Here is a 21,762-nt window from a genome sequence, read left to right as displayed (position 1 = left end):
TTGAAGTCCACTTTATCAAAATGCAACTCTTCAGGGGAGCAAGGATTCATGACATTGTCTCTTTGGGAATGATGGGAATAATGGGAACTGATATTCTCAAAATCACACTTGATAGTTACGTTAACTTCAAGATGGAGTGGGGAACTGAGACAGCTTTCCAGATAATGATGATCACAAAGCAATTTGGGCCTCAGTTATAGGTATCCCCCACTATTCAAAAGTTTGTATTACACTACTCTGCTTTTATGAAAGACTTACATTAGTGTCTGTCTTCACTAATGAAAGAAATCTGACAGAATTTTCACTTTTACCACAAAAATAGGTGAGAAGCAAAAATAGTGCTGAATGTTTCTAGTGCAGTGAGTTGTTATAGAGGCCACCTTCTCCCGGGCAACAAGAATATCACTGTCAAACTTCTTTCCTGGGAACTATACTCAGCAACAAGCCTCCAAAACTTTGAGCTGTGTCTGTGAGCATCTGTGCTTTATCTCGATTTATTTTATGTATCCTTTAGCAAGATGTGTCTAAAGGTATCAAAAAAGCCTAAAAGGGGTTATTTTTTGAGTCTGAATGCTCACATTGAATAAATGGTAAATGCTTCTGTGCTTTACTCCATTTGAGCTTATGAAAGATTTCATAGGAACACTCTACTTTCAGATGGGGAGAGGGGCTGTATATTAATATTGCATGGGAACTCCTGCCTTTAAAATGCTCCTCTTAGCAAGTAAAGTATTCACTAGGGAATTAGGGAATTTTCATAGAGAAAAGTGAGGGACAGAAACAAATGCATGGACATAGATGTGGTATAGATATTTTAATCTATGTAAAACAGCATTGAGTTAATAAAACTAACAGAGCTAACAGAGCTTCTCATTTAAGGTATCCTGCTGCATTAGAAATTCCTTCAGAGGAGAGAAAAAATATAAGGCAAAAAGGACAAATACATTGAATTTTGATTTGGAGAGCCCCATATAAGCAGGGTCCAATAGGTCCTATTTCCTGGAATATCCCTGGTGTATGGCATTTGTTATAGTGGCATTGTTAACTCATCTCCTACCCCCATAACTCTTCAATGTTTTCTGGTTTGAATTAAACAGCCATCCTATTTAGAGGACAGTGAGTCCAGCACCAATTCATGTTGTTCTCTGTTTGATGGTCTGAAGGGCAGCAAAGCAAAGCAAATTTAGGGAACTAATGTATGTGACCACATATACTGGGATATCATTCATCAAAGTCACAAATTTTGTATCTGGCATTTTAATACAGTTTTAGCCAGATAAGAAATCTAAATATTACCTATGTTACTGATCAAGGTAAGTTGCAAGATGTGGCTTAGTGTGAAAAGCAAATTAATTTTCTAATATTGGACCCTAGAATTACCCACCCTTAATATCATAGGAGTGCTGGACATGACATTTGATACACTTGATCCTGAAGGCATTGCAGAGAATTCCTTCTGCCTGTGGGAAAGCCAGTGAGATGGGGGATGAACAAACACCATACATACACACACACACACACACACACACACACACACACACACACACACAAACACACACAGGGGAAAGAGAAAGAATGGGAGAGAGTGTAGAGAGGAGTTGTTTTCACAGCCACGGAATCTTTTTCGTTCAGGTTAGTCTTCTGCATGTAGACAGACTGGCCCAGATTAGAGTAAGAACAGAGCATCAGAAGAATGCATCGGCCCTCTGCAGGCTACTCAGTTCCATGATGAGGAGATGCTGAGCCCGCTGGGCCTAGTTCATTCTATTCAACTATACCAGTATCTATCATGTCTCAAGTAAGTGGATAGGGTTGAGGCTTGTCACACCAAGGTAACTTCATGATAGGAAGCCACAGAATGGGGGAAAGACTTCCTTCAGGGAAAACTTCTTTTATTAAGGAGAAGAGAGAGAGAATATAAAAAGTTTTAGTGACTTAGTTCTTGTGACAGGGTAAAGCAACATTTTAGATAAAAAAAAGTTGTATTTGCAGAAAAAGTAGATGAATTTCCTAACATTGCTGTGAAGTTGAGCAGAGAAGCTGCCCCCTCAATTGCAGATGTACTTTTCCGTTCTAATACATACTAATATCCCAAAACTTCTTCACACAGAAAACGTAGACTCCTTGTCGGCCGACTTCTCTGTTTTCAGGCAACTATCATATGATGCATCAACAAATGAACATCATAGTTGGAGCTGGTTATCTGTGGTCAGAGTTGTTTTATGCATAAGCTGTTTTCTGTATGCAGTGACAGACAGCACTGGACCTGAAGACATACTGTTTTGCAGACTGATTGTTCACATTGCTTCTGATCTCACATCACACTGTTGGAACCAATTGCATTATCTGACACAAATCATCATGTCTGCAAGGTGCTCGTTCTCAGTCAAAATTACAGATTTCTTATCTATTGTGGGGAAAGTGAAAACAGGGGTGTGCTGATGAGTTTCAAAGCTGAACACACAGATTCATTTCCAGGGAAGGAAAAGGTAAGAAGATGACATGTTTCTCCTCAGTGGACTGAAGCCGGGACGGTCAGCAGTATGTTCCGTTTTACATTTAGATTAAATGTTTTTTTTCCCAGCAGCTTCCCAGTGATTACCACAGAGGGGATTTTGATGGCTTGGTGAGAGGGATGATTGCATTTCCCCCTCATCCGCTTAGTCTTCCCTTTGGCTTCTAGGCTGTGCAGGAGACTGAAAGGCAAGTGTTGATAGCTTCTCTGACTCAGCACTTTTGTGGCTTGCCTTATTTTTGATGGAACTGGAGCTTTAGGAGTGAGATGCCTCTCACTAAGAATTTCTGGATAGGCCATCTTGTCAAGGGCAAGGTCAATACAGTGGTGTTTACCAAAGGATCTCTATAAAGAACAAAATCAGTGCTTGGGATCATTTATTACTTTAGCTCAAAATTCAAATTCGTCTGCAGTTTTGTTTTTAATGCCTTCTCTTTCTCTTCTCTCCAACACATACGGAGTTTCTAAAATTTTACAGTTTTGGTGTCACTTGGGTCATTTCTCCTCTTAAATTATTTTGTTTGTTGTTGATTGCCCATGTTATATGTTTATTTATTTATTTATTTATTTATTTATTTACTTACTTACTTACTTACCTACTTACTTATTTAACTGATAAACAGATTATTGGAATGTCCCGCTGGGGTCCCAGACTGTTTATATGGTCACCTAGCAACTCAAATATAATACTTTCTGAATTATTTGGAGCAGCTTTGCTTATGTACTTGATTAAGCTATACTGTCTATTCCAGCAAACATGAGAGAGGGAGAAAGTCAATAGTAAAAGCAGAGCAACATTCCATTGCTTTTTCCCCAGGACTCCTAAGAACATCTGGTCTCATTAATCTCTAGTGCCTTGCTATATGTGATAGACATATCCTGAGTTCCATTCATCTCAAGCATGGTCCATTGAAAACTGCTGTTGCATAGTAATGTGGGCAGATGCTTTGAAAGCATGTGGTTTTCAAAGTGTTCAAAAGGACCTGCATTATCCAGTAGGGTGAGAATAGAACACAGCATGGTCAATCTTATGGTCATTGCCATGAGTATGGCTTAGGTCAGAAACAGCTGAAGGAATAAGCCCACAGATTGGGTGGTCTTAGCTTAATTTCTTACAGATTATTAATATGGAGTAAATGTTGACAACCACAGAGTGAATTATGTCTGAGCTTCCATAATGTGGTTTCTGAGAGTCCATGGCCTAAGATTGACATATGGTGCAAACACTTAGAGAACTTTAGCAATTGAATTACTTTAAAATTCAAAACAGGGTTCATCTCATGCAAAATTCTGCAATAATTCTGGGGTCCTGTGTAGGCTAAATTTGATAGAATTACTGACTTTACTTGGAATTTCATGGTGAAAAGAGGAGGAATCTCAGACATAGATTTGAATTACATTTGGGCAAGCAATGTAACTAACTCTAGCCTTAGGGAAAGCGATGTAAACTCTCTAAACCTCAATATCATCACATATAAAATTGGCATTTGGGATAAACTTGTTCAACCTCAGGGAATGTGAGGATTAAGTGAGAGAACATGTGACATAACTGAAACACAGCAGGTGCATGTTTCAGCTCTCTTTCCTCAACAAAAATGAGTGTATGAAGTTTTACTACATATTCTGAGAGGAGTCTTTTAAAAAGCCATCAAAAAGATTAGACTGCTTAATTTTGGGGGGGATCCTTTAGGGAGTAGCATTAGATCATGCCATGAATTACTCAAGGGGTGAAGTCAGATGGTGTTCGGGGATGAGCACTACAGGCACCAATGACTTTAGCAGCTTAATTTGGGTCTTGAAATAGTAAGAATTCAACAGGCAATTTTAGCAAAGTGCTTTCTGTTATGTGCACATTTGCACCTCACTGATTTTTGTTGTTCAACAACTTGTTTCTTGGTTTGTGAGAGGTTGTTTTGTCATTTATCAGCTCTCCCTCATGTTAAGGAATGATTTTGCACTAATTAGGGCAGAATATCCTTGAGAACATGAGACTTTCAGAACAAAGAACCATCTAAAAATTCTTAGATTGATCATGATGCAGACCTTATTCTCACTGTGGAGGCAAACTGCTCTTCTCTCTATAAGGTTTCTAGTTTTCAGGCCTAACTCAATTTTTGTTTTTTTTGTGAAGTCTTTCCTTACTTCTCTTTGATGTATGTCTTCTACATTCTTACAGTATTTAGGCTAACAATGTAACTCTCAATCACGTCTGCCTTGATTACTTTCTTTTATTTTGCCAATGGGATCATCTTTTCTCCCATCTAAATAAAAAAAAAATGTTTATTTATTTTTGAGAGGGAGAGAGAGAAAAAGTGCAAGCAGGGGAGTGGCAGAGAAAGAGGAAGACACAGAATCTGAAGCAGACTCTAGGCTCCAAGCTGTCAGCACAGCTGACACAGTTGGGTTCGAACTCGTGAACCATGAGTTCATGACCTGAGCTGAAGTCGGGCCCTTAACTGACTGAGCCAGCCAGGTGCCCCAGCTCCCATCTAAATTTTTAATGCTTTGTTGTCCTGCTATACTACTTGTCAAAACTTATAATGCATCACTGTTACCATGATCAGGAAGTACTTACTAATTAATTACCTGATGTTTTAATGTTTTAGTGTAATTTATTCTGGTATCCAAAAAGAGTATACGGAGAGACTTCTAACATTGATCCTCATTTGCTTCTCTCCTTTCTAGGAACAAAAAAGCACACATTTCCCAGTCCTCTTTCAGGGATCTGTAACCAATTCTAGTCTACAAGCCATGTGTAGAAGTGACATGTCACTTTCATAATGAGGCAGTAAAAAGCCCTGCATAATTGTGGAGACCATGTGTGGAAATGGTAAGAAACAAAAAGAGATCACTGAGCCACTGCCCTGAGGACAGCTGCCCAAGAAAGCTAATGCCTAATGTTCATTGGATATGTCCTGTGAGCAAGAAACAAACCTGTATTGTGTTGTCACTGGCATCTTGAGCTTAATTGGTTTTCATAGCATTAACCTAGCCTCTCTTGACTAGCTGTAGCAGAGATTGTGAGGCACCAGCTAGACCTTGACTTCTAAAAAGTTTGCTCACTTCTCTAGTAACTGGCTGCAGGCTACTCACAGCTGAATACCTTTCTGGGAATCGCAGTAGCTATAAAAAGTTTCCTGACCCAAGGCTCAGTCTCTACAGAGCATCTTGCGTTCGATGACTGGTAGATGAGGCGGCATAAAGACTCAACACCGCTGCCTCAACAGGGAACAGCTTTGAAGAAGGAGCATCAGAACTGCCTGTAGCAACTGCATTTAAATTCAACTCCTCTTTCTGCCAGCTCCTGTTTCTCTCATTCCCTTACAGATGTTGATCCCAAGGGTATGCCCCATCAAACCTTTGCATGTATTTATCTGTCTCACAGCCTGTTTCCCAGGGAAAAAGAACTAAGATATTAATACAGAGCTGTTTCAAATTCCAATAATAATAAAAAACTTATAGAATGAAGGTGACAGGGCTGTAGTTTGAGGTCCAGGAGAATCTTTTATCTATCTACTTTAAACAGCATACACACAAAGATTCAGGAGACCTTGTTTCTGCTAGTAGTTACTCTGCAAGTAAGGCGCTGTGACTTGGTTTTTTTGTTTGCCAAACAGGGATAGTAGCACATGCTCTAATGACAGCAAAGAGCTATCATGCAGATCAAATGTGAAAGTGTATAAAATATTATAATGTGCTTTAAATAAGCTATGATCTCTACGGATTTAATCTCACTTCACCAGCACCCAGAATGCCCTTGTAATGCCATTGTTGACTTATTTTTCTCAGACTTTCCAATACATTGGAGGTCTCTCAGGACAGGAGGCATTCTGATACCTTTCAGTATTTACCTTAGCACCTACCATAATGTCTCATATAAAGTAGGAGTCCAGTGCATATTTATTGAATACTCCCTTTGGCATCTGTATACCCGGGAACATATACAGGAACTGTTATTTCAGAGAAGCTTTTCAATTCATGTTTGCAAAGAAAAGTGAGACAGAAGGGACGTTAAGAAGACTCAGTAGGCCAGCAGCAGTCCCATCTCGCATTTTCACTTTAATTTGTAGAGGACAGATTTAATTCCCTCATGGAGGTATATCAACATTGTGTTTTAATGAAACATGCTTGGAAAGGGAGAAAAAGTGAATCGATTCTAGCCCCAAAAGACAAAAATGTAATTTTGGCCCTAGGAGTGAAATTCAAGAAATGAAATAAATGGAGAGCAAATGTGAAACCAACAGGAAGCTTCAGGCCCGAGGCAGTTGGTGGAGAAAGTTGTGGAGGAAGGTTGCAGTCCGGAATCCATCTCATTTAGAGCAGCTCGGCCACTTCACCAATCATAACACACGGAGGCATTTCCTTCAGAGAGAGGTTTCTCTTGAAGTGGCGAACACTCGGAATCTTTTGAAGCAGTTAATACCCAGCTGTTCTGTATGCAAAATAGAATTATACTCCTGTGTTTGAGATTTTGTTTTTGTCATAGCCTGGCTGCATCTGCTGGAAGAGTTGTAGAGAGGTCACCATGATCCCAAGTGTGACATTAATAACGAGTGATGTTTTAAGCAAGCAAAAGCAATAAAAAGAAGACAGAATATCTCCTCCAGTGGAGAAGAGGCCTACATCTTATTGTTTCCAGTGTTGTATTCCAGTGGAGCATGACACCACGGAACACTGTTAATAATTTTTCCCCTAATCAGAACAGATTGTGCTGAGGGAAGGAAGGAGAAATGTGTTATTGTCGTTCAGTCAATTAAAGACTCATGTATTTGTTGGCAACAAATAGAAATAAGTGGTCACCATTCTGTAACACATTTCAATGAAACTGCTTCATAATGACTATTACTATTCCAGGGATTATCTCACCAGATTCATTGTGATAAATCTTTACCAGTGACAGGAAATAGAATAGCATTACAAGATGTTGGAGAGCTTAACTCAGGCAGTTAAAATAAAAGGAGCATCATTTGCCCTCCTGAGATGCCCTTCAACCTAAGTGTTCTGAATACTTCACAGCCACCAAATTAGTCTAAACCACTTTGTAAGTGCTTTTATTTTACTTTACACGTACCAGTTAAATGGCTTGGTAGTAATCAGAAAAGTGTTTTAGACTTTTCACAGTGATCACTTCAGAGTGTACACAAATGGCAAATCACTATGCTGTACTCTGGGAATTGATATTGTATGTCAACTATACTTAAAAAAAAAAAGACATAGAAAGAGAGCCAGGGGGAAAAAAGTGACCATATTAGTTATAACTTCCCCAGAGTGAACCCTTAGTCTAAGCCAAGAACTACATAGTGGAATGTTTTTTATACACATGGTCTAGAATGCATGCAAAGATTTAGTGAAGCATGTTTGTTAATGCTGGGAAATGGACAGTCGAAAAAGTCTAACTGATGGGGAACTAATTGGAAATAAAATAGCTAATTTTAATCAAACGTTTTAGTCTGCCTAAGTGGCAATGTTCATAATTACATGTTGAGGTAAAGATCGCTAGTCGTTTTGCTTCATTACAAATTCTCCCCCATAGCCATTATTTTCTGTTTCATCCTGTTGACTGTGTAGTACCCATTGGTTTACACGAGTCTACTTTGCCACTTTTTTTTAAATAAATTAAAACATATAACATGCTGACGTATATTTTGGATTATCCTCAGTTTGATGGGATCTTGATGCCTGACACTGACGATTCAATGTCAACCAAATTAAGTTTCAGGTCCTGATGTAGTCTCAGTTAATGACAACTCCATTCTTACTTGTTCAGGCCAAAAAAGCCTGGTGTCATCTTTGAACTCATGCTGATGCTCATTCTTCACATTGGATCTGTCAGCAGTGCTTTCAAAAATGCGTGGAATAATTCAACCACTTCTCACCACTTCCACTACTATTCCCCTGGTCCAAGTACCATTATCCTGCCCATGCATCAATATTATACCTACTAGCTAGCATTCCTTCATTCCACCTCATCTCCCTTTAGTCTATTCTCAATCGAGCAGCCAGAGTGACACTGTGTAAACATAGCCAGATCATGTTTTTCCTTCATTCAGAGGTCCCCAGTGACATCTTATCTCACTCTGTGTAGAAGCAAATGTTCGTACTCTGACCATGAAACCTTACATGATTCAACCATGTGACCTACCATGCTGCCTTACTTTATGTGCTCCAGCCATACTGGCCTCCTTGCTATGCCTCAAATATGCTGTTAGGAAGGTCTGTTTCAGGTCCTTCATACTTCATCTTCTTTATGTCTCAGATGATTTTCCCCCCAGATAACCATGGGGCTAATCTTTCATTTAATCAGTCTCGACTCAAAAGTCACTCTTTTGGTGACGTATATACTAGGCAGCATAACTAAAATTTTGGCATTCCTCTGAGCATGTAACATACAGAGACACACATTTATCCTCTTTCTCTGCTTTTGGTTTTTATTTCTAGCACTTTATTTCTAGCATTAGTATTACTAAATAATACATACTAAATTTTAAAAAATTACCTCGTTTATTTTCTTGCTTATTTTCTACTCCGTTGCCTAAAACCCAAACTCTTTGAGGGCAGAGATTTTTGCATGTTTTTTTCAATGATGAATTGTCTATGCTGGAAGAGTGCCTGGCCGAGATGGGTACCCCATAGTCACTGTGGAGTGAATGATCCTGAATGATCCCATTTGGAGTCCAATACATGGTTTTCTAGCTTCTTACACCAAGGTAAGTTCTATTTTACATGATGCCTTCTCACTCTTAGGGCTCATCACATATCCATAATTCTGACAAGCAACTGAATAAGAAAATTTTGTGGGAAAAGAAGTCATATCTTTTCACAAGCACAGAAAATGGAGGTCGACAACCTTTTCCTCGATAGTCAGTCATACATTTATGGAAGTGTTGAATTGTGATTTGACTAACTGGGGGCTTCTCTTTAGAATTTAATTTAGGTTTTGAATCAAACAAAACACACTATTGCTCTTGAGTATTTTTTCTGGGATCGAATAGTGAGTAAAATAAGATTTATTAGCAGAGTAAAAAATATGAAATATTTCTTGAATAGCATATAGTATCACTTAACTTCTGAACAGATAGCTTGTAATAGCTGAAAGCTATTCAACTTGTAATAGCTGAAAACCATCTTAAACAATCTCATACTTGTATTTCAGGCATTGCTAAATTGCAATGTAAAAGCTAGGAAAGTAGACTAAGTCTATGGCAGTAAGATAGGGTAGATCTTGTGATAATTATAGCTAGAATTATAGCATCTCATGTTTGGAAAAATAGCACAAATTTGCCTTTCTGACAACATGCCTTTGTCATACTAAAATCTCTTTTTTGACATTGCTGCTGATGGCTTAGTGTATCCAAATACCCGGTGATGGGAAATTTATATACTTTGAGGCAGTTTATTTTATCTTTGGACAATTTTGTTGGAAAATGGCTTATATTGATTCAATGTCTTTCCTCGAAGTTTCCTTAGAATATATTCAACAAATACTGTTGACTGAATAAATGCATAATTAAATTGGTGGTATTAGTTTGTGAAGAAGGTGATGCAAGAATCAGGTAGCCTGACAATAAAATGTGATATTTCGTGACGTAGAAATGCATCAGAAGGCCAAATATCTATACAGGGTAGATATAAAAACTCAAAAAACCCACAATAACTTGGAATTATTTCATGTAGAGACAAATAGCTCTTCTCCTTCTACTTAAAGGGGAATTTGATCACAGTTTAATAATTTATATTTATAGTAACAACTGTGTGTTGCCAAGTAAAGGTAATAACATTTCAAGTGTTCTTTTTTTTTTAGGTTTTAACATAGTTCATAAATGTCCCCACCTCACACATTTAAACTTATGAAACATGGTGATTAGTTTTTAAGTTTTCTGAAAAATGTAATAACATGTTAATAACTATTCTCCAAGAGTAGCAAATAAATAAGATGCTTTTTGAGTTATGCAAATAATTCAGACTTCTAAAGACTAGAAGCAATTATATTCAAGTCAAAATTTTTTGATGGGATAGAAATAAGGATGTGATAATAATATTGTTTTAAATGTTATAAAGGAGAGAAAATTACTAGAAACGTGGACTGAATTTGAAGTATAAAGATATTCAACTGAAAAAGAAGAATATCCCCATGTCCTGAATTCATATAGTATGTTTGTGGTGATTAAATGGAACTCTGCTAAACTTTTGAAATTCTGCCTGTGCATTTTGGTGGCACCTACTGAAAGGTCATCCGTGCTTTCCGACACTCCAGCTTTGATAAATATCTATATTGATATCGACTCATTTACCTCTATCTACTGACTGAGAGAGACCTACACATATGCACACACACATATGTGCACATGCACACACACACACCCCACATACTGCAACATGGACTAACATCCATTTGCCATTTTAGATTTCTTTTTGCTTCTAAAATGAGAATATTTTACATTGATTGTAGGTTGGGAGGTCTGGTTTCCTGTCTTAGAAATGGCACTATAGGATGGGCAAACATCAATTTCTTCATATGCTTAGAGGTTTTTTTTGTTTGTTTGTTTTGTTTTTTTTTAGTGATTAAATGATTGATTACTTGGATTCCAGTTAGCTTTCATAGTTTATAACATAACTTTTCTGAGTATTTTAATTTGGGACAATCCACCTGTGAGGTGTGAGTGCTGACCGAAGGGGTGGGGTGCTGTAACTGTATGTGCTGAATGTCCTCCATCTGCTGCTCACACTGCAGCCCTCTCTGTACTGCTGTGCCCCAGTCTCTGCAGTCACATCGATAGACTTCCTTGCTCTCTGACAGGTGGGAGGTATGAATCCTTTCTGCTTCCTACCTGGATGTCATTGCCACAGCCCGCCTGTGTGACCAAAGACTACAGCCCCTGTCAGTCAGCCTTCTCCAAATCACAGTAACTGCTCTCTCCTCTTGCTCCTGCAGGCCCACCCGGCCCACATTATTAGCCCTTTAGTACTACACTCCACTTGGGGATTCCCTTACTTTCTGACCATATATTTGCAAATATTTCCTTTATTAGAGTCATTACAAATTACTCCAGGCTGTGTGGCATCAGTTTCCTGCTAGGATCTTAATTGGTTGGGAATCCAAACCCTTGGAGCGTTGCAGCACAGAAGGACAGATACTGTGTTGCGTGGGATGGATACTGGAATTACTGCCTCTCTGTCATCAGCCAGGAACTTCCTCTTCCAGCCCAGAAGGCACAGTGCATGACACACCTCACATTTCTGTGGGGCAGGCGAATGGACAACAGTGGCACACAAGACAAAGACTGAAAGCAGAGGGAGAGAGAGAGTCTCTAACAAAATCACAAAGGGAGAAAGGAAAGCAGGTCTCGGGGAGCAAACAGGATTTTGTGGTGAGCACATAGTGAATTACTGCAGAAAGACTGTTACTCTCTAGAGTGAACCAGTCATAGATGGAGAGGCTGAAGATTTTTCACAAATAATTGTAAGTCCCTCGATACAAGAAGAAACAGGTAACATCAGGCCAACCTCTGCTTTAAGAAGCAAGATGCAAAGTTTCAGCAGAACGCAACACCCTAAGAGCAAGAGAAACCCAGGCCAGAAGAAAGACCACATGTGGTAACACCTGACTGAGAGTCCTTAACAGTTGTTGGTGGAACAATAAAAAAAAAAAAAGCAAGCAAAATAATGAAAGACTTCAACCTTAATAGTAGACTCCTAACGTAAGCCATTTTGGTTTGTTACAATTACATTTGCTTTTGTTAAGTAGATATAGAGACAGATGCTGTTAGGTAAGTATATAGAGAGATAGATGCATAGGTAGATAGTAAAGAATTCCATAAGAATTCTAAAGCATATATATGTTAAGACATTTTCATACAGCTCCAAATTAAAGAAGTCTGAAGTTAGTAAAACTTTCTGACTCTTGCAGTTAGGAGACCTGTGTTTGGAAAAGGTAAATAAAAATGTTTGCATTCATTAAAATAATATCTTGAGCACTGTTTATATTTCAAGAAGTGTGTGGATAACCAAAACTCATCTCTGTGTTTTCTCCTTATGTGTATGAAGAATGAAACACAGTGCAACTCTCCAGTTACACCTGCTGTTCCTTCAGGCTGCCATGCTTTTTGATCACACTGAGCTGTAATTCACCCCACACCTCTGTCCTATCTTTTCTCAAAACACCATCTTGATGATTTGTGAGACAATGATGATTCTCTATAAAATTTCAATTCTTTCACTTTCTATTTTATTTTTTCTTAGAATTTATCACTATCTTAATAACTGTCATTCTCCCTCCATGTTCACTATAGAAAATAAACTCTATGAGGGATGTTGGTTCGTCTACTTCGCTTTGTATTTTAACTCCAGAATTTAGAAAAGTGCTTGGCACATAGTAGGAGTTTATGTATGTACTTTATTATTAATTATTATTATTATTATTATTATTATTTTGATAAAAGAGAGGAAAGAAGGAGGGTGAGGGAGAAAGAAGGAAGATAGGAAGAAAAGAAAGGGATTTGGGAGAGACACTTGGGAGAGAAGAATCACTTGTAAATTTGAAGAGAGATCAGGAAGGGCTTCGTGAAGATTGTACCTTCATTCTGAATCTCAAAAGATGCGTGGTTTGTTTTCAGGGGGAGTAGAAGGCGTTGGATAGAGAAGGGCAGTGACCCAAATAACATTTTAGTCACCTTGATTTCAATGTAGCTCAAAGTTACAAATGTTGAATTGAAAGCCTCACTTTATAGCAATTTCCCTATCTCTACATGTGTTCAAGCACATTCTGGATGAAAAGCACTGGGGGAGATTTAGAACAATAATTCTCAATTCAGATGAATTTTACCTCCTCCCCTTGCCCCACCCCGGGGGGAGATACTGCAATGTCTGGAGACATTTTTCAATGTTACTCTGGTGGAGGATGATACTGGCATCAGTGGGTAGAGGCCTGGGTACTGCTAAACATCCTGTAATGCAGAGGACAGTCCCCTCACAACATGGCTATCCAACACATGTCCCCAGGGCCATGGGTGAGAAACTCTGGTTTAGAAGGAATTGGCGAGATTTAGACTAATTCCTAAAGTCTGCACCAACATATAGGATCTGAGATTTATTTTTAAGACTGACTTTTTAAAAACTAGTTTCATTTAGGATGTATAGAACAATTAAGTGCACCCTGGATTTGACTAAAAAAAATTCTGAGCATCCCTTAAAGTTATGTGTTAATCTTTTTGTACATTATTGTTACAGAGTACTTTGGGCATAATATTCTTCTGGGCTACTTCTGGCCTGATTCTGGAATTTTTTGAAAAAAACAATAGCTACCCTGAAATTGCAATCCAATGGAGGTTCCTCAAGTTAATGGACAGAAACTTAAGTGACATTGTTATTATAATGAAGACAATATCTGGTCATCTTAATTTTCATTCCTCAGAAGCCTATATCCCAAGCGCTAAGACAGCACAATTTAACAAAGCCATCTCATATTTTAAAATAAACTTAGATAAGAGAGCAAAATACTATGAGAGTTAAATTAAAAATTGATTTGCAACAAAAGAAATAGTTTTTCTTTGTTAATTTTTAAAAAATATTTTGTCTGTTTTGTTACCCCTGCTATGAAATTGAACACAGGGTGATGTTGTAAAGATAAAACTTCTGGAATATACCATATTAACATTTAGAAGCTTTGTGAAGGAGAAAAAAATGTCTCTTTAAAATCAGCCATTCCTTTTTGAGCTCTGCCACTTGCTGTATGGGGAAAAGATTCTCCTCATTATTTTTGAGTGGTATAGAGCTAGGAACATTGTTGGGAACATACATCTCAGTACTACACAGACCCAATCCCCGGTATGACAGCTCTCTTAAATGAAATAACAACCTGCACTGCACTTCATCTCCCAGTCTCGTATTCCTCGTTCACATCTACTGTGATGTTTATTTATATAAAGATGAATTCTGGGATCCTGATCCATTTTCCTGACACCAGTTCAGACATGCCTGAGACCAGTCATTACCATCCAGATTTCAGCACTAACTGCTGAGAGGCAGATTCCCAATATGCAGTCTGCCTGAAGTGTTTTGGCTGTGTCCAGTGGACTTTAAACTGGACAATTTGGTTTAATATCTATAATATAAATGGAGCAAAGCTGATGGCAGCAAGTCTGGAGACTCTGAAATGAGAAATATCCTAAACACAACCCAAAGCATCTCTTCTCAGGCATGATCTCTTCTCTGTTCCTGTTTGTACCTTCCTGAACTGACCAATTTCGTGAATTGATTCATACATCATTTTCTTCTGTTTTTCCTTTTTTTTTTTTAAAGATAACCCAGAAGGAAATTTTTGGATAAATTATTGTAAAAAACTTGGTAGGAAACAGATCATCAGTGCATTCAGTTGTAGAATTCTAAATATGGTTATGAAATTATCTCACTATCTCAAATTGTAGTGAACAATGTGCTTGAGGGAACGCTGCACTTTACCTTAAGCTTTTTATTTTTATTTTTTGCATTTCTGACATTAACAGATGTTATTTTCTAGAGCAGTTTCAGGTTTACCGATCAACTGGACAATAAGCATAGAGATGTCCCATCTGCTGGTTCATACATACCTAGTTTCCCTTATTTCCAACAACTGGACAATAAGCATAGAGATGTCCCACTCTGCTGGTTCATACATACCTAGTTTCCCTTATTTCCGATCAACTGGACAATAAGCATAGAGATGTCCCACTCTGCTGGTTCATACATACCTAGTTTCCCTTATTTCCAACATCTTGCGGTAGTGTAGTACATTTGTAATAATCAAAAAGTCAATATTTACAGATTGTTATTAACTGAAGTTTAGTTTGCCAGGAGTTCACTCTTTGTGCTATATATCCTCTGAGTCTGACAAATGCATAATATCCTGTATCTACCATTACAGTATCATGCAGAATAGTTTCACTGTCCTAAAAATACCATGTGTCCTACCTATTCATTCTTCCTTCCGCCCCTGCGCTCCTGGCAACTGCTGATCTTTTTATTATCTCTATAAGTTTTGCCTTTTTCAGAATAGCATATAGCTGGGCTCATGCAGTATGTACCCTTTTCAGATTTACGTCTTTCACATGGTAATATGTGTTTTCATGGCTTGACGACTCTTTTTTTTATTATCAAATAATTCCATTGTGTGCATGTACCACAGTTTATCTTTTTTAATGTTTATTTTTAAGAGAGAGACAGAGAGAGTGTGAGTGGGGAGGGACAGAGAGAAAGGGAGACACAGAGAGAGGGAGCCTCAGGCTGCAGTCTCTGAGCTGTCAGCACAGAGCCCAACGTGGGGCTGGAACCCAGGAGTGGTGAGATCATGCCATGAACGCTCAATCAACTGAGCCACCCAGGCACCCTTACAAGGAAGTCCAATACAAGTTTTTTTATTTTTGCAAAATTTTTAGAAACTTAAAAAAAAACATGGATGGCACAGAATAAAACAATCTGGAATGGTGCCTTCAACAGTCTATGTCTGAAAAGGTTCAGTGGGGAAGAAAATACTGGATAATTTAAAGCACATTTGCTGACTTATACTGGCATTTAAATAAAATCCCTTGTGCAAGCCTTTGTGAAAATCACAAAAATAGTTAATTTTGTTCTGTATTGGAATCAGTTTTTATAAACAGGATTTTTTAGGGATCCAAGAGGTATCACCACTCAGCCAACCCAATGGCTTCTAAAACATAACTGAGTTCTGCTTGCTTCTCTAATGTTTGATGCTTCTTCCTGTGGTCAAACCTTTCTTCACTTTTTTAAATCCTTCAAACAGAAAACTAAGGGCCTAAACACTGTAATAAGTAATTAGGAGTTAAGATCTGTACCAGGTGCTTGAAAGATTAGTTTAATATTGATGTTCTGTGTCGGAACTGGGGCTAGGAAGCAGCAGAATGAACTGAATGGAAATGTTTGCCGTTGGTGCTGAGTCAGTGGCCCGAGACTTTACAAGCCAGGTGGTTGTTTCCATGTGGACTGCCACTGGATACATGAGAGGGAGGGCACAACATCAGGGGGGTTGTGACTTAAAAATTGAAAGCAACTATCGGTAACAACTGGCTGAAAGTTTTAACTCACCACAGCTGTAATTTAGTCCCTGTAATCCCCCCTCTTTTTTTTTTTTTTTTTTAGCTCCAAATAGTTGCATTTTTTTTGGCCTAACTATTACAAGAAACCCTTTAGTGATCATGCTTTTAAAAATTCCTGGGGTTAACAGTCAATGCCATAGATATTACCTAATCTTTTCTACACAGTTTCCATTTGCATGGCTCTGAGCTGCCTTCTCCCATTTCTGATATCATGAGATAGCCACTGCCTACACGAATACCTCTTACTAACACATCTGACCTACATAAAGAAAATCATAATAATTGACAGTCATAACATCAAAATTGAGTTAATAGCAAAACATACCACGGTGCTGAATAGGAGGACTTAACATTATAAATAGATTAATTCATCATCATTTGATATAAGTGATTTTTTTATTGTATTTAGAATTTAATCTATAGAGTGAGGGTATGTGTGTGTGTGGGGGGGATTATGTGCATATCTGTTTGGAGGGTACGACCTTGAGAGGTGGATTAAAAGTTTATTTTAAAAAATGGAAAATGGGGGAGCCTGGGTGGCTCACTTGATTAAGCGTCTGACTTTTGACTGGCTCAGGTCATGATCTCACAGTTTGTGAGTTTGAGCCCTACATCAGCTCTGCACTGCTTAGGATTCTCTTTCTACCTCTCTCTCTCTCTGCTCCTTCTCTGCTTGTGTGTGCTCTCTCTCATAAAATAAATAAATAAACATAAAAAAAAAGAAAAATAATGGAAGAGGACTTGTCCTATAAAATGTTTCTCATTCTCTAAAATCTATCTTAATTGGTAATTTGTTTGAAATAAAGTAAATAAATCATTTAGATGCCTGTATAATTCATTACACACACACACACACACACACACACACACACACACACACACAGAAGCCAAATGAATGAAAGATCTAAACTTAAAATAATGGAGACTCTTTTATAGTAGTACTCCTTATCCATGAAGGACGCATTCTAAAACCCCCAGTGGATGTCTGAAACTGCAGACATTACTGAGCCTTATATATACACTATGTTTTTTCCTCTACACACATACTCGGGACAAGGTAAATTTATAAATTGGGAACAGTAAGAGATTAACAATAATAACTAATAATAACATAGAAATATTATAATGATATACTAAAATAAAAGTTATACAAATGTGGTTTTTCTTTCTCTTTCAAAATATTTTATTGTACTGTACTCACCCTTCTTATTGTGATGATGTGAGATGATAGAATTCCCATGTGATGAGATGAAGCAAGGTGAACGACCTAGCATTAGGTTAATATTAACCTTTTGATGATAGGTCAGAAGGAGGATTATCTGCTTCCAGACTGTGGTTGACTGGTTGCCTATGGGTGCCTGAAACTGAGGAAAGCAAAACCATGGATAAGGGTGGGGCTTGGGGGTGCTGCATACCTTTTATTAAGGAAGAACTTCCTAAGCAAGATATAAAACCACAAAGCTCAGAAAATCTATATGCTTAGGGACACTGAATTTTTTTTTTGAATGATAAATATAACTCACATCAATTTAAATGACAAAGAACAGACTCAGAAAATATTCAAACATCTTTAGCAAGTCATCTTTTAGCCCATAATATATAAACAGTGCCTATAAAACAATAATAGATAGCCCATTAGAAAGAAGATGTAAAATTTGAACAGGCAATTCATAGAAAACATAAAAAGCTGTTCAACATATAATATTAAATTGCATTGTGAGAAGAGAACCAACCAAACAAATCAACTTACACTCAAAACAAAGCAAAACTCTTTCCTATCAGTTTTAGTATAAATTGTAAAGATTGATAATATCTAGTTATAAGTTTGGAGGAAGTAGAGGTACTTTCACATACTCCTGCTGGCTGAGGACAATAAGGAAAAACCCATGAAAAATTTAAAATGCACAAACCCTTTGACACAGCAATTTTTTTTTGTTTTTGGACTTGATCTTTGTGTAATATGTAACTATGCACAAAGATTATCAGTCTATAAAAACACAAAATTTTAACAGCAAAATTTAGAACCAAGAAAAAATAGAGTATTTACACATAATATATAATATAATATATCTGTTAAATGAGACACATTTTTCCATGAAAATGTGTTTAGGATATTTTTGTTAAAGAATTTAAAATACAAATATCGGATAAAATATGATCAGTTTTTGTAAAGTATACATGAATATACTATTTATTAATGTATATGTATACATACATACACATACACACACATATCTTTTATTAAAAAACAACATTCAGCTAAGCAAATTTGAAGATCAAATTGGCTTTATTCAATGATTCATGAATCAGGAAGCATCCCATCTAGCAAAGAAAAAGGAGTTCCAAGGAACGGTGCAAAATGGAATGTTTCTATAGACAGAAGAGAGGAGGGGCAAGGAAAAAGTAGATTACCTCATCTTTCTTTGGGTGATGGAAAGAGTCTATCAGATGGATTACTTCATTACCACAACTAAGAAATTCCAGACTGGTTACGATTACATCCCTGGGAGATGTTGAAACTGCTATCATGTTAGGTATTAAGTCTTGGTTTGCTGAAGGGGGCTTAGCATAAGTGACTCCATTTTGGGCCTGTTGTTTCTTTTTTAACACTTTACAAGCAAGAAATATAAAGTCCAGAAAGCTAAGAAACAAATGTTAATAATCATAACTTTGGGGGATGGGATTGGGGTAGGAGTGGGACTTTCAATTCCAGAATGTTTTCCTTAAAAAAGAATATGGGTTAAGTGTGAATTTTATTTCCATTTTGTTTTCTGTTTTGTTTTCATTCCATTTTTCTGTTTTTTTAAAAAGCTAAAAATATATATTTGAAACATTAATAACGAAAATAACACATAAATCAATAGCATAATTTGGAAAATATCCTAAATTTTACATTTAAAGATGGAAGAAAATGAAGGTGTACACCACAGCTTAATCTTAATGTTTAAATTACATGTCTAGATCTTCAAATAGTTCCTTTAAAAGTTGCTCAAATGTTAATTCTAGGGAAATTACTGAGGAAATTGTATAGGAGGACCACAGTAATGGACACTGTATTCAAAGAAATCGTCCAAAAGGGGCCCACATTCACATCTCAGCAGTGATTCCCTCACCCTTTCTCAATATTCTAAAACTTGTCCTGCTTACCCAGGAAATGAAATTTGTAATGATCAAGTATAAAATGATGTTAATATTTTGGTAATTTAAAGAGAGCAGGGTGAACACAGAATTGCTGAGAATTTGCAGCACTAATCTTGGCTTGAACACTTGTGAGAGTCTGCTCTCCATTCGGTCTGATACAAAGAAGGTCTGTAGAAGTGCTCAGTTGGAGCAAACAGGAATGTGGTGTCTCTGTGATTTCCTGTCCCTCCCCCCACTTTTTTTTTTCCACAGAGATAGGTCCTTTGGTGAAAAGACATCTGTGCTTTCTTCTTTCTCTTCAAGACTGAATGTCATGATTTAGGACACACAAATGTAATTTCAACTTTGACTGCCTGCTGGTTTATTTCATGCACCTGCTTTTGGAGGAAGGAGAGACAGTATTTTAAGAGGATATTTTGAGGCCAGAGCTGACATTTGACCTGATATATCCTACAGGGACATGGAAAACAAAAGCACTTATTCATAATGTGTGATTTAAACAACCAAGAAACACACTTGCAATTATATTTACATATCAACACATAGTCTTATTTCTTTCCTTGTTATTTTTATTTTTTACTTAAGTCATAAAATGACAGGATAGAGATCTCTCTTTTTGTATTTATAAACCTGTATCAGATCCTATATTGGTTCATAAGTTAAACTGTATTTATTGGTTTCAGATTTTTTGATGCTCCTATGTGATATGCATTTTTAAGTTTTTTGATTTATAAACTGTCTATATATATTTGCATAGATAATTTCCAATATCTGTAAATTTAATTGTTTCTAACTAAAATATCTATTATTAAAAATGTTCTTTCATATCTGAGTATTAAGAAATTATAAAGATAGAATTGTTATAAAGAGTCATCTTTAGCAGTTTTGCTAAAAGTCTGGCAGCTAATAAATTGAGGACAAACAATTCATGGTCCTTAAATTGTTTTCTGTAATGAATGGTTCAAGTTAATTTGCCAAGTGCTTAATTTAAGGAAATAAAGATCAGAATAAAAAAAATGAACAAAGAAGCAAACAAAGTAGATGTTTAAAAAAACGGATTAACCACTGCTTCTTTTATGCTCATCAAAAGGCATGGATTTCTCCACCTTCAAGATGCCTTGAATGAAGGGAATCTGACTTTACTACCATGAACAAAAGCTGCCTAGAATAACTAATTTCTTGAACACTATAAATTATAGAAGCAAAGCATGAAAGAAAAAGTGGGAAATACCCAGACTGTAAATACAAGAGCAATGCTGTGCTTTATGGCGACACCATGTATTTGCTGCAATTGATGAACAGCAGATGTCCTGAGACCTATGAGAACATCTGCAATAACCACTGGAAGCTGAGAAAATAATCTGATTAATTTCCTTTTTTTTTTTTTTTTGGTGTGTTCTATACTTTCCTTATGTATGATTTTTCAACCAAGCTGTCTTTATTTCCATCATTCCTGTATGGAATGTGGTAAAATAAGAAGTGTTGCAGTCCTACAATACTGTTTCAGATGGATAGGTCAGGTGATTTGTATTTTTCCTTTAGTTATGCTACCACCATAGATACTGAACCTGTCTTCTAATCGGACTGTTTTCTACACTTGTTTACTAAGATGGTAGGATTCCTGACAGGAAATCAAACATGAGTCATTGATAGAATACTTCTGACAAAATGTTTTCTTCCTGGAATGGGGTCATATTTGGTGGCAATTTAACAATGTAGAAAGCAGAAGCCCATATCCAGTGTGCTTCTCCTGTGGACTTCAATTGCTTGAGCAATCAACTTGAGTTAGCTGTGTGAGCACACACCAAGCCTCTCAGGAAGGTCCTTTCCACTTTTCCGTTTTGTAAAGCTCAGTGTACTTCTGCTTCTCAGAAAAGTTAATGTGTCAGATTAAGTGGTAGATTTTCTGGGAATCTGTATAATGAAGGCATTTACCCTGAGAGGAACTGACCATATTATGGTATACATAGCTGTAACTAGGGGGAGGAAAAAAAAAAGACAAAAAAAAAAAAAAAACCT

At 37.1% G+C, this 21,762-nt stretch overlaps 1 long non-coding RNA gene across 4 annotated transcripts in view; it reads right to left on the bottom strand.

Annotated features, from left to right (window-relative positions):
• LOC113593339 (uncharacterized) overlaps nt 1-18,342 on the bottom strand; it is a 308,036-nt gene extending 289,694 nt beyond the window's left edge. For all 4 annotated transcript variants that reach the window (XR_008299829.1, XR_008299827.1, XR_008299830.1 and 1 more), the window contains exon 1: nt 17,804-18,342. This is a non-coding gene — a long non-coding RNA (uncharacterized LOC113593339). The remainder of the gene's footprint in view (nt 1-17,803) is intronic.
• Between the last annotated feature and the right edge of the window lie 3,420 nt (nt 18,343-21,762).

This window comes from Acinonyx jubatus, chromosome A1 (assembly GCF_027475565.1).
Source record: "Acinonyx jubatus isolate Ajub_Pintada_27869175 chromosome A1, VMU_Ajub_asm_v1.0, whole genome shotgun sequence".
In the NCBI taxonomy this organism is placed as follows: domain Eukaryota; kingdom Metazoa; phylum Chordata; class Mammalia; order Carnivora; family Felidae; genus Acinonyx; species Acinonyx jubatus.
Note: the sequence above shows the minus strand (reverse complement) of the source record. Positions and strands in the feature narration are given on the sequence as shown.